Source organism: Thunnus albacares, chromosome 16 (genome assembly GCF_914725855.1).
Source record: "Thunnus albacares chromosome 16, fThuAlb1.1, whole genome shotgun sequence".
Taxonomy (NCBI): domain Eukaryota; kingdom Metazoa; phylum Chordata; class Actinopteri; order Scombriformes; family Scombridae; genus Thunnus; species Thunnus albacares.
The window spans coordinates 5,461,375-5,471,232 of NC_058121.1; the positions used below are offsets into that span (position 1 = coordinate 5,461,375).

Consider the following 9,858-nt stretch of genomic DNA (forward strand, 5'->3'; position numbering starts at 1 on the left):
TGCTCACCAAAGCTCCATGATGGGAGAAATGATGGGTTCTCGGAAGGTGTGCTTGATGCACACATGAAAGGTGCTTTGCTGTCGGTCCGTGTAGAAACAATGCCATCTAGAGTTCCTTTAACACTACTGCTATGTGAGAAAACAAATAATGTTTCCGCCCGGTTTCGAACCGGGGACCTTTCGCGTGTGAGGCGAACGTGATAACCACTACACTACGGAAACATTGTGCCATAGTTCTACATACAATTTTATTTTACAGTATACGATCAGAAAACGTGTTGACTGATGGACCCAAGCCTGTATCCATGCAGATGCGTAAACATCGCTCCGATTGATCACACATCACACCTGAACAATCGTGAGCGCTCCATGTTCAGAAAAACCGTCAATAAAAACCGCGCCATGTCTCAAATGGCTTGGTATGTATTATTATTTCTACTCATAATAAAAGTGGCCTCATTACTGCCCTAAAGCCTCTTCTCTCCAGAAAGTCAACAACCCCCCCCCCCCCCAAAAAAAACCCAAAACCAACAGCGCCACTCAGTCAACACTGTGGCCAGCAAGCGTATTATATCCGTAATGATGAGCACTACAGAGGCCATGACTGGGAAGAGTAAGTCCTGTAGTGTAGTAGTAGTTGCCAAGTAGTTAGTAGTTAGGGCAGAACCGAGTCAATTGTCTGTCATTTGTCCCCTCCCCTCTCATCATTTAAAAAAAACAATAACGAACAAACTGTACATTCAGCAGTTCAGTATTGTGTCTTTTTTTCCATCTTTTCAGCATGGAATCCGAAAAAGTTTTTCCTCCCCGTCGGGGAATCGAACCCCGGTCTTCCGCGTGACAGGCGGAGATACTGTCCACTATACTAACGAGGATTGGCACACAGAGAGGAATGGCACATCAATGTGAAGAACCAGGTGCCTCAATCTTCTAGTGTTTCATTAAATACTAACCAAGGTGGTTGTTGGCATATACGTCTTGAATTCAGGACACTGACACATTTTATTGCATATGTTCTGAACTCCAACACACCGTGGATGTGACCTTCTAGAGCTTTTTCCCATTTATCACTAACTTTAGGTTTGACAGTAAATTGTATTACTCACCATTCCTCTTCTTATATGCACTATAGTAATCCAGATTGGAAGGACATTGAAGACTTTAGGAAACCTACTCTCCAGGCAGCCTGCAGCACCAGCGGCCTCGGAGGCTGACAGTCTTGTGGGATTTGGAGCCAGGAACAGGGATGGGACGGATTCAGCACATATTATTCGTGACTCTTAGAAATCAGATGAGGGATTTACAGAGGATTCAGTCACTGCGGTTTACTGTTGATTAGGTGTCATTTGTCAGAGCATAGTGACCATATGAGAAGTTGTAGTCAGAATGAGAAGACTAGTTTGGTTCAGTTTTATTTTTATTATGTCAAACCAATAACAATAGGAATGGTAAAAATACAATTTACTATCACACCTGAAGTTGGTAACAAACGGGAAAAAAGCTCTGTAAGGTCGGTGAAGGTGTATGTCGCTTTGGTTGGTACTTAAAGGAAAACTAGATGAATGAAACGCCTAAATATCACTGTATACATGAGGACTGCGCCACCGGCCCGTTGACGTGCCATTCTTCTCTGTGCACCAATCCTCGTTAGTATAGTGGACAGTATCTCCGCCTGTCACGCGGAAGACCGGGGTTCGATTCCCCGACGGGGAGAGTTGCTTTTTTTCTACCAGCTGCTGATTATTCACCGAGACAGACTAAAGCAACAATCAACAATATTATGCGTGCTCATCCTGTCCAACAGAGCTATACAGCGAGGATATGAACCTGCATAATTCACATAAAGAAATCATTAACCAGCTCAAATATAAGTAAATAAATGTCGAAATAAAATACAGATAATTGGCCTGATTGTTTATATGAGTTAATTTGCTTATCTCTGTGTTGTACCGATTATGTCACTGTCATGTTTTACTCTACTGTTGTAATCAGTGTTATGTGTTAACTGTTATGTACAAATTTGACTTTGCATTATCTTATTATTGCTCAGCGTGAACACAAACAAATAATTGTTTCCGCCCGGTTTCGAACCGGGGACCTTTCGCGTGTTAGGCGAACGTGATAACCACTACACTACGGAAACTGTTGTAAATCCAGTAATATTCACGTGGACACAAAAAAATCACTGATATAAATTGAAATCAAGAGGTGTGTCCAATTGTGTGACCAAATCCAAACGCAGGAAATACACGGAATTATAAGCGATATTAAGGCATGTTGTTCACATCCTAAAGCCCTTATTGTTGACGGCTCAGTCACCTGTGAGGTTTAGTTGGCCATGAGTAATTAGTTGTTTTTTTTTTAAATCTTTTATCACTGAACAGCATCTAGTCTGGCAAAAGTGACACTGTAACCTTTGCAGAGGAGTGATGTGCCTGGCTAGTAATTCACATCCTCCTTGCACTCAACCCCACTGCACTGGTAGTCATATGCAAGCATGAACAGCAGGTGAGCATGTTTATAATAATGTCCATGGATGGATTGTGAGACAACAGGCCCCTTAGCTCTCCTTTTTCTTTTTCTTTTTTCTTTTCTTTTTTGCATCTTTTTCTGTGGTTTTGAGGTTAACCTGAACACTAAAGTTATGCTGTTAGCTGAAAAAGATCTAAACTAAACTCAAGTATTTTGTTCTTGCTGGAGATGGAAACAGGTTGAATCTTAAAGCTAAAGCTCTCCACCATGGCAGATCCGCACTGACACTCCTCTCCTCTGATACACTTTAGCTTACTTCACAGAGTATGATAGAAAACCATGAAAGCAAACCTGTAATGCAGGTTGTCCTGCTATGAAATATATTTAAATTGCTTTACTAAATTGAATGTAGGTTCTTTGTAGCCCAGGTCTGCAGTGAGCTGCTGAGTAATAAAAAATGAACACAAATATTATAAAGAAATAAATATTAAATCTGAACTGGTGTTCTTCTCCTCTCCTTAAGTCCAAATCTCTCCCCCATATCCCTGTGTGATGAAACACCAAGACAAATTCTTTGTATTCTTTGTATGCATACTTGGCTAATTTCTGATTTAGAGTTGGATATTTTGCCTTCCCTGTTGCTTTTACAGAGGACATGTTCAGTTACGTGATTAACAGAGGGTCAAACACAGCTGGCATACTGCAGCACCAGGCTGCGTCAGATCCACAAGCCTCTGGAAGTTCCAACGCATCACTCCAGTCATGACCTGGACCTGGAAAAGTTCCCTAGACACCTGGTTGCCTGTCGCCCACTAGGCTTGGTGAAAGTGGAAGGCCTCCTGCTGAGAGGTGCCTCTCACAGGGATGCAGATAGGTCTCAGTATCTGCTTCATTTAAAACCAAAAATTAAAGGTCATTTAAACCTGCACCTTATTGATTTATCTAATAAATATCATTTATGCTCTCTCTCTCTCTCTCTCTCTCTCTCTCTCTCTCTCTAGGTTGTTTTCAGGAATAGCTACAGGCCAGAAACCTGCCAGGATAGGAATTTGAAAAAAGACACTGAAAAGGCAGGGAGATACCTAACGGAAAAAATTATGAACATCAACAACAACAAAAATAAGTCCACCTAACTGAACCTACATCAGGGTTCCTATGTGTACTGTAAAACCTGGAAATCCTGGAAATTTATGGACTAGTTTTCCAGTCAAGGAAAACACATGGACAACTCAAAAACTGATAAAATGTCCTGTATATATTAGTGAGATTCTGGAAAGTTCAGAGGAGGTTACATATTCAAATATTTTCCTCAGCTCATGTACATTTTTAGCTACTGATGCCAGTAAACAGTGTCATGTTTATGGAAGGCCAAACAGGTCAAAAACATGCAAAACAATGTTTTGATTGACACAGCACCAGTGCGTAATAAACATATTTGTGAGTTGTTAGCCTGTTGTTAGCATGTTCATTTTTCTACATACAAAAATTCTGTTGGCCTACAACACAAAAACATCTTGACAACGTTGATTTGAGAGAAATGCGTCACAGTTTAGAACTTTTTAGCCAATTTGTCCAGTTTGAATCATGCTAAGATGACCCTCTGTGAGCAACAACTAAGATGTATATGTTACTGTATATGTCCTTAAAAATCCTGTAAAATGATTTTGTACATAAACCTACAGAACCACAACAGAACCAAACATTATATTAATTTCACTTGTTCTACTTAAGATGTTTGATAGTGAAATAATTGAAACAGAAAATAAAGATTTTCAAAGAATTTTCAACAGTTTGTGTTTTTTTCTAAATAGCATTAGGTGGTATATTGTAGATAAAACATGCATCTTGCTGCAAATTAGTATGTTAGAGAATGTATTTTAAATACATTTTTAAAGATATTTGAGAAGCTCGGCATTACACTTCCTTTGTAAACAACTGCAAACCAGAAACTAGTTCCTACAAGCTGGTGAATTTTAGCAGGTTCTGATCTCACCAATAGGAACAGGCAGTTGGTAACCATAGGAGCTGCTAACTGGTAAGAATATTAGCTGAGCCTGGTAACAAGAGCTGGTAACTGGTAATATGAGCTGGTAACTGGTGAGAATCTGAGATAGTAACAGGTAAGAATCTAAGCTGGTAATTGGTAAGAATGGGAGCCAGTAGCTGGCCTAGCAGCTGTCAAAAAACTAGCTCAAACTGGTTAAGCTGGTTACCAGTTGGTTATCCAACTTACGCAGGTTGGATTTTCCAGTAGGGTTGGAGTTCAGAACATATGCAATAAAACGTGTCAGTGTCCCAAATTCAAGACGTATATGCCAACAATCACCTTGGTTGGTATTTAAAGGAACACTAGAAGATTGAGGCACCTGGTTCTTCACATTGACATGCCATTCCTCTCTGTGTACCAATCCTCGTTAGTATAGTGGACAGTATCTCCGCCTGTCACGCGGAAGACCGGGGTTCGATTCCCCGACGGGGAGGAAAAGCTTTTCTGCCAGCTGCTGATTGTCCACCGGGACAGACAAAAGCAATACACCAACAACACCATGCGTGCTCCTCCTCCTCCGGTCCAACAGAGTAATACGGCGAGGGCGTGAGCCTGCCTCGTTCACGTGCAGAAATCAATAAATAGGTCAAATATATGCAGATAAGTAAAAAACAGATAAAAGTTATGATTAGCCTAAATGTTTGAGTAAATTTGTTAGCCTCTGTGACCATGTTTTATTCAACTGTTTTAATCAGTGTTGTTCACTGTCTGGTTTATTACAAATGTGGAATTGTACTGTCTTATTATTACTCAGAACATGGACAAAGAAATGTGTTAGGTGTGATAACCACTGTACTATGGAAACCACTTTGGTCTCACTTCAATTGTGAGACCACAACCAAATGCAGGACATGCATGAAACTATAAGAGATGTGAGATAAAAGCATCTTGTTGACATCCTGCAGCCATTATTGTTGACAGCTCAGTCACGTTGGAGCTTTAGTTAATAATGAGGAATTAGGATTTGTAAAATCTTTTATCAGTGAACAACATGCAGTCTTACAAAAACTTTAAAACACAAATTAATTAATCAATGGAGTTGTCTTTTTTTTCATTGTATATTTAGTGTTTGTTTCGTGTTGTATTGTGTTTGTGGTGTTACAGCTCTGCCATGTCCAGCCCCTCCTGTTGCGCAACTTGAGGCCTCTGTCCCCTCACATACCCCACACCAGCCTGCAGCCTCTGTCCCAGGGTACGATTAGGATGTTGCCCAGTGGAACTCCTCTGAATATAATTGACATTCACATTATTACAACCAGCACAGGAAAGCTAACAAGTCTGTGAATTTAGCCAGGCTGTAAATAGAAATAAACAAACAAATACACATCCTCATGAACACTTATAATTCAATTATAATGTAGCAAAATATTTTCAAATAAATATGGGATGTTTCTTTGGCTAAGGTGGGACTTGAACCGTTTCTTTTTGAAGAGCTCTCATCAAGTGAGCATCTTGATGGGCGACTGTGGCTCTGTGTCGAAGTGTCCTTGAGCAAGATGCTGAACCCTGACCCCAAATTGCTCCTGATGCCCCAACTCTGTGTTTGTGGGTAAAGCGCTTTGAGCCATTGGTAGACTAGCAAAGCGCTATATAAATTCAGCACCTTTCTGTGGGCGATAAGCGGAGATACTGTCCACTACACTAACGAGGACTGAAAAAATTATATATATGGCTTTGTTACTTTAAACACTACCCGCAGCAGTTATATACGTCACGTACAGAGACACGTTTTATTGCATTTGTTCTTACTTTAAACTTTAAACATACTTTGGGGTATGCAGTACTAACTCAAATTAGGTGTGACAGTAAGTTGTATTATTTACCATTCCTCTTGTTATATGCACAGTAATCCAGATGATTGTTTTGACACAACACAGATCATAATAAATATATTGTGGTTGAACCAAACTGAGTAGAAATGCAAACACACTCTATCTCTATCTTGTCCTGTGAAAACTGATTTATTTAAAACAAAAAGAAGCTGGGATAATCCCTGAATAATATTAACAGTCAGTCATATTAATATCTAGTCATAAGTTATTATATGGGACAAAACACTTTGACTGGATGGAAGCTTAATTGTGTTTTTAAAAGTGTGTTGTTTGTTTGTTTGTGTTGGTGTTAGGAATCAGTGAGAAACTTGAGTAGCTAGCCACGACTGTAATGTCGCTCTGGTGGTTGATTCTTCTTCCAGACTCTGTTGTGTCTGTTCAGCAGCACAATGTTCGGTCTCGTACCTTGAAACTAGTTTTCTTCCAAATATACTGATATTTTAAAGTATTTAGTAGTATGATATTTTGTGTCTGCTTTTCTCTGTCGTTAGTATAACATGGTGGATGGAAGTGTTCAGGGAGAAACACATGTTACCTCCCTTGAAGGCACCACTGCAGAAAATGCAGAAACACTCTTATATTGAAATGAAACAAAATATATTTCATTTTATGAAAAAGTAAGACCCTCCACAGCATTAATACTTTCATTTGACCCTCCCTCTGACTGCAAAAAACTGCAATATGTTGATGTACTATATAACAAACATAATAAAGTGATAAAAAATACAGACACTTTCATTTTTGAATAAAGAGCCACCAAATAAACAGTTAACTTATTTTTTCAATGAGTTAAAAAACAATATGTGTTGAATCCATCCCATCATTTAGACATGATCTGCTGCCAGAAGATGGAGCTGTTTTCCACTCAGAGCCTCTGACAGGTGACAGAAATCTACCACCTCTGTTCACACTCACATATGTCAGAAGAAGTGACTCATCATAAAAACACACCTGCTGCACCTGCTCATTTAACTAGGTGATGTTGACCACGTGTTTCTGTATTATGAAAATGCACAAACTGTTTTAATTCCTTGGATGTTGTGGCTGGTATTCAATTATGATCAGCTGTAATCTTAAAGTTGAACTTAAAGTGTAGATATTGTAGGTATGTACAGATGTTGAGTTCTTGTTTAACAAACGGAGGGAAATGGTTTCTTATCTGGTTGTTAAAATAAATCAGGCCACTACATTTTAATTTTAATTTCTTATTCTAATGGAACTACTCATTAGGCTGCAACTAACATTTGTTTTTAGTATTGATTGCCATTTTTTCCCTGATTTATTAATTAATTGTTTGGTCTATAAAGTGTCAGAAAAATGGCTATCACAAACTTGTTTGTCTGACCAGCAATCCAAACCCCCAAGATATTTAAAAAACAAGATGGACAAACAAGATAAGTAGCAAATCTCACAACTGAAAACTGATCTGAAAAAACTGATAATGAAAAGAATCGTTAGTTGTAGCCCTACTTGGTTGCTCCTGTGAAAAAAACTGTAGCTTAGACAGCAGCTCTGATAATGATCGATGATCAATGCCTTTGAAAAGGAATGTTGCTTTATAATTTAATAAAGAAAACTTGTATTGTAACAGTCCCATTGTATTCATATTTATGAGTATTACTAACTGAAAATATGACATCTTTTTTCATTTAGTTGATTAGTTGTAATTCTATTGAGTAAGTTTCCATCAGTGTTTGAGTTTATCACAATTTAATCTTTTCAATAGACTTGCTCCAGGCTCCAGGCAGGAGTTAAGGATGAGTCGGTAGAATTGAACTTTATCAATGAATCAATTTAAGTATTAGATTTAAGTTTAGATAGATTAAAGATTTTTTTTAAAAAAGGAAACAAATTAAGCTAACTGAAAGTATTTTTTGCACTTAACATTTACATAATAAAATGATTACAGCTATTGAAATATTCTTAGATAATCAGTTACAAGAAATATTTTGAGTATTTTGAACTTACTCGGTTTTACAGTGCATGGATGGGGATTTATATTGGCACTATGGATATGTAAAAACATATCCATATGTTTAACTGTGGGGCTGGATGGAGTGGAAAATCTGAGCAATTTTGAGAGATTTACTTCTGTTGCTAGGTATGCTAATAATAACATCAGAGGCTCCATCCCCAAAGAACTTTTATATTCAACCAAGTTGGTGGCAGGGATGGCTGCCTCGGTGTTGTGCTCTCTAAGTGTTTTTTCAGTTTTTGATTTTTTTTTCTGTCTTCAGCTCTCTTTTTTCACACATCCAGAAAGTTTTGCTGAGATCTTAGTTGTAGGACGATAGGTTTGAGGCCTCTTCTTCTCCCTGTGTCATTGACTCTGGATACTCTTATGGGTCTGTCTTTTGGTTCCTTGCTTACCATTGTCCACTAGATGCCCTCAGACTTTTTCTGTTTTCTGAATATTTATTTTATTTTATTTTGAGTTGGACTTTTTGAAGGACTGATATGTATGACTTTGGTTGCCTTTTAGTCATATGGTTTTTGCTCATTAATGTACTGGGTTGTATTAAGATTATTGTGTTTTCTGGGTTTTGGGTGTTCATTCACTCCTCCTGTGTTCATGTGCTCTTCCTCTCACCTGACCTGCATTACCCTTGTTAGCCCTATCCTGCTCTTTGTCTTCCCCACACCTGTCCTGTATCAGTCTCATCAGTCCTGCCCTGCTCCCTGTGTTTCCCTCAGCCTATCAGCTCCCAGCCTGCCCTTGTGTCCTGTCACCTGTTCCCCATTTGCTCATTAGCTCAGTTTGTATTTTACGATACAAAAATTTTCAATTTTAGCCCTGGTTTTCTGTTCAGTCTCTGTTGGATCCTCTGTTTTGTTCTGTTTAGATGCCTGCCTGCACTCCTGTTTGCTGTTCCGTCAGCTTTCATTTATGCTGCTCACTCCAAATAAAGAGTTCTCTTCAGACCCGCTTCACCTTAGGTCTCTGCATTTGGGTCTGTTCCTGCTGCTCATCGTGACAACTTGTATGTGTAAAACAAACTGAATCAATAGGACTTTTTCATGGAAGACTTTTTGACATGTCACAGTAAGAAAAGCACAGGTGTAAATAATTTATGTGTGGATTCCATTTAGCTGCTTCAGTTTCAGGGTCCTGGCACTGCGCATGCTGGCTCACTGTCACGTTATTAGTAACACGTACCTTTCCTGCAATGACAGCTCAAAATGTCTGGTGTGAAAAAGGGCTCTAGAGCTGATTTTGATACTTTACCTGTCTAATTCCTGGTAATCTTTTGCCCTGTCTAAGTCAATTTGTCATTATGATGCACCCCCTGAGTAAACAAGTTCACTGATCTGTTTTAGACAGTCTTGTCATGTCTAACTGATTTGGTTGTCAAAGTAAAGCAAAACGAGAGCCCTTTTGCATCGACTTTGTGGCCATTTTGATGTTTGAAAATGATCTGATGAATACTTTTAAATGTCAAAAATGGTCAAACAAAGCATTTCTTATGTTTTGAATGAGTATCTAAAAGGAATCTATTGATATGCCTT

The 9,858-nt window shown here is 38.8% G+C and overlaps 5 non-coding genes across 5 annotated transcripts; 2 read left to right on the plus strand and 3 right to left on the minus strand.

Annotated features, from left to right (window-relative positions):
• Nucleotides 1–149: 149 nt before the first annotated feature.
• On the minus strand, nucleotides 150–222 carry trnav-cac. The gene has a single exon. It is a non-coding gene; the product is annotated as a tRNA-Val (tRNA).
• A 581-nt stretch (nucleotides 223–803) lies between these two features.
• Nucleotides 804–875, minus strand: trnad-guc. Its single transcript has one exon. It is a non-coding gene; the product is annotated as a tRNA-Asp (tRNA).
• A 766-nt stretch (nucleotides 876–1,641) lies between these two features.
• On the plus strand, nucleotides 1,642–1,713 carry trnad-guc. Its single transcript has one exon. It is a non-coding gene; the product is annotated as a tRNA-Asp (tRNA).
• Nucleotides 1,714–2,070: 357 nt separating this feature from the next.
• Nucleotides 2,071–2,143, minus strand: trnav-aac. The gene has a single exon. It is a non-coding gene; the product is annotated as a tRNA-Val (tRNA).
• A 2,737-nt stretch (nucleotides 2,144–4,880) lies between these two features.
• Nucleotides 4,881–4,952, plus strand: trnad-guc. The gene has a single exon. It is a non-coding gene; the product is annotated as a tRNA-Asp (tRNA).
• The last annotated feature ends 4,906 nt before the right edge of the window (nucleotides 4,953–9,858 follow it).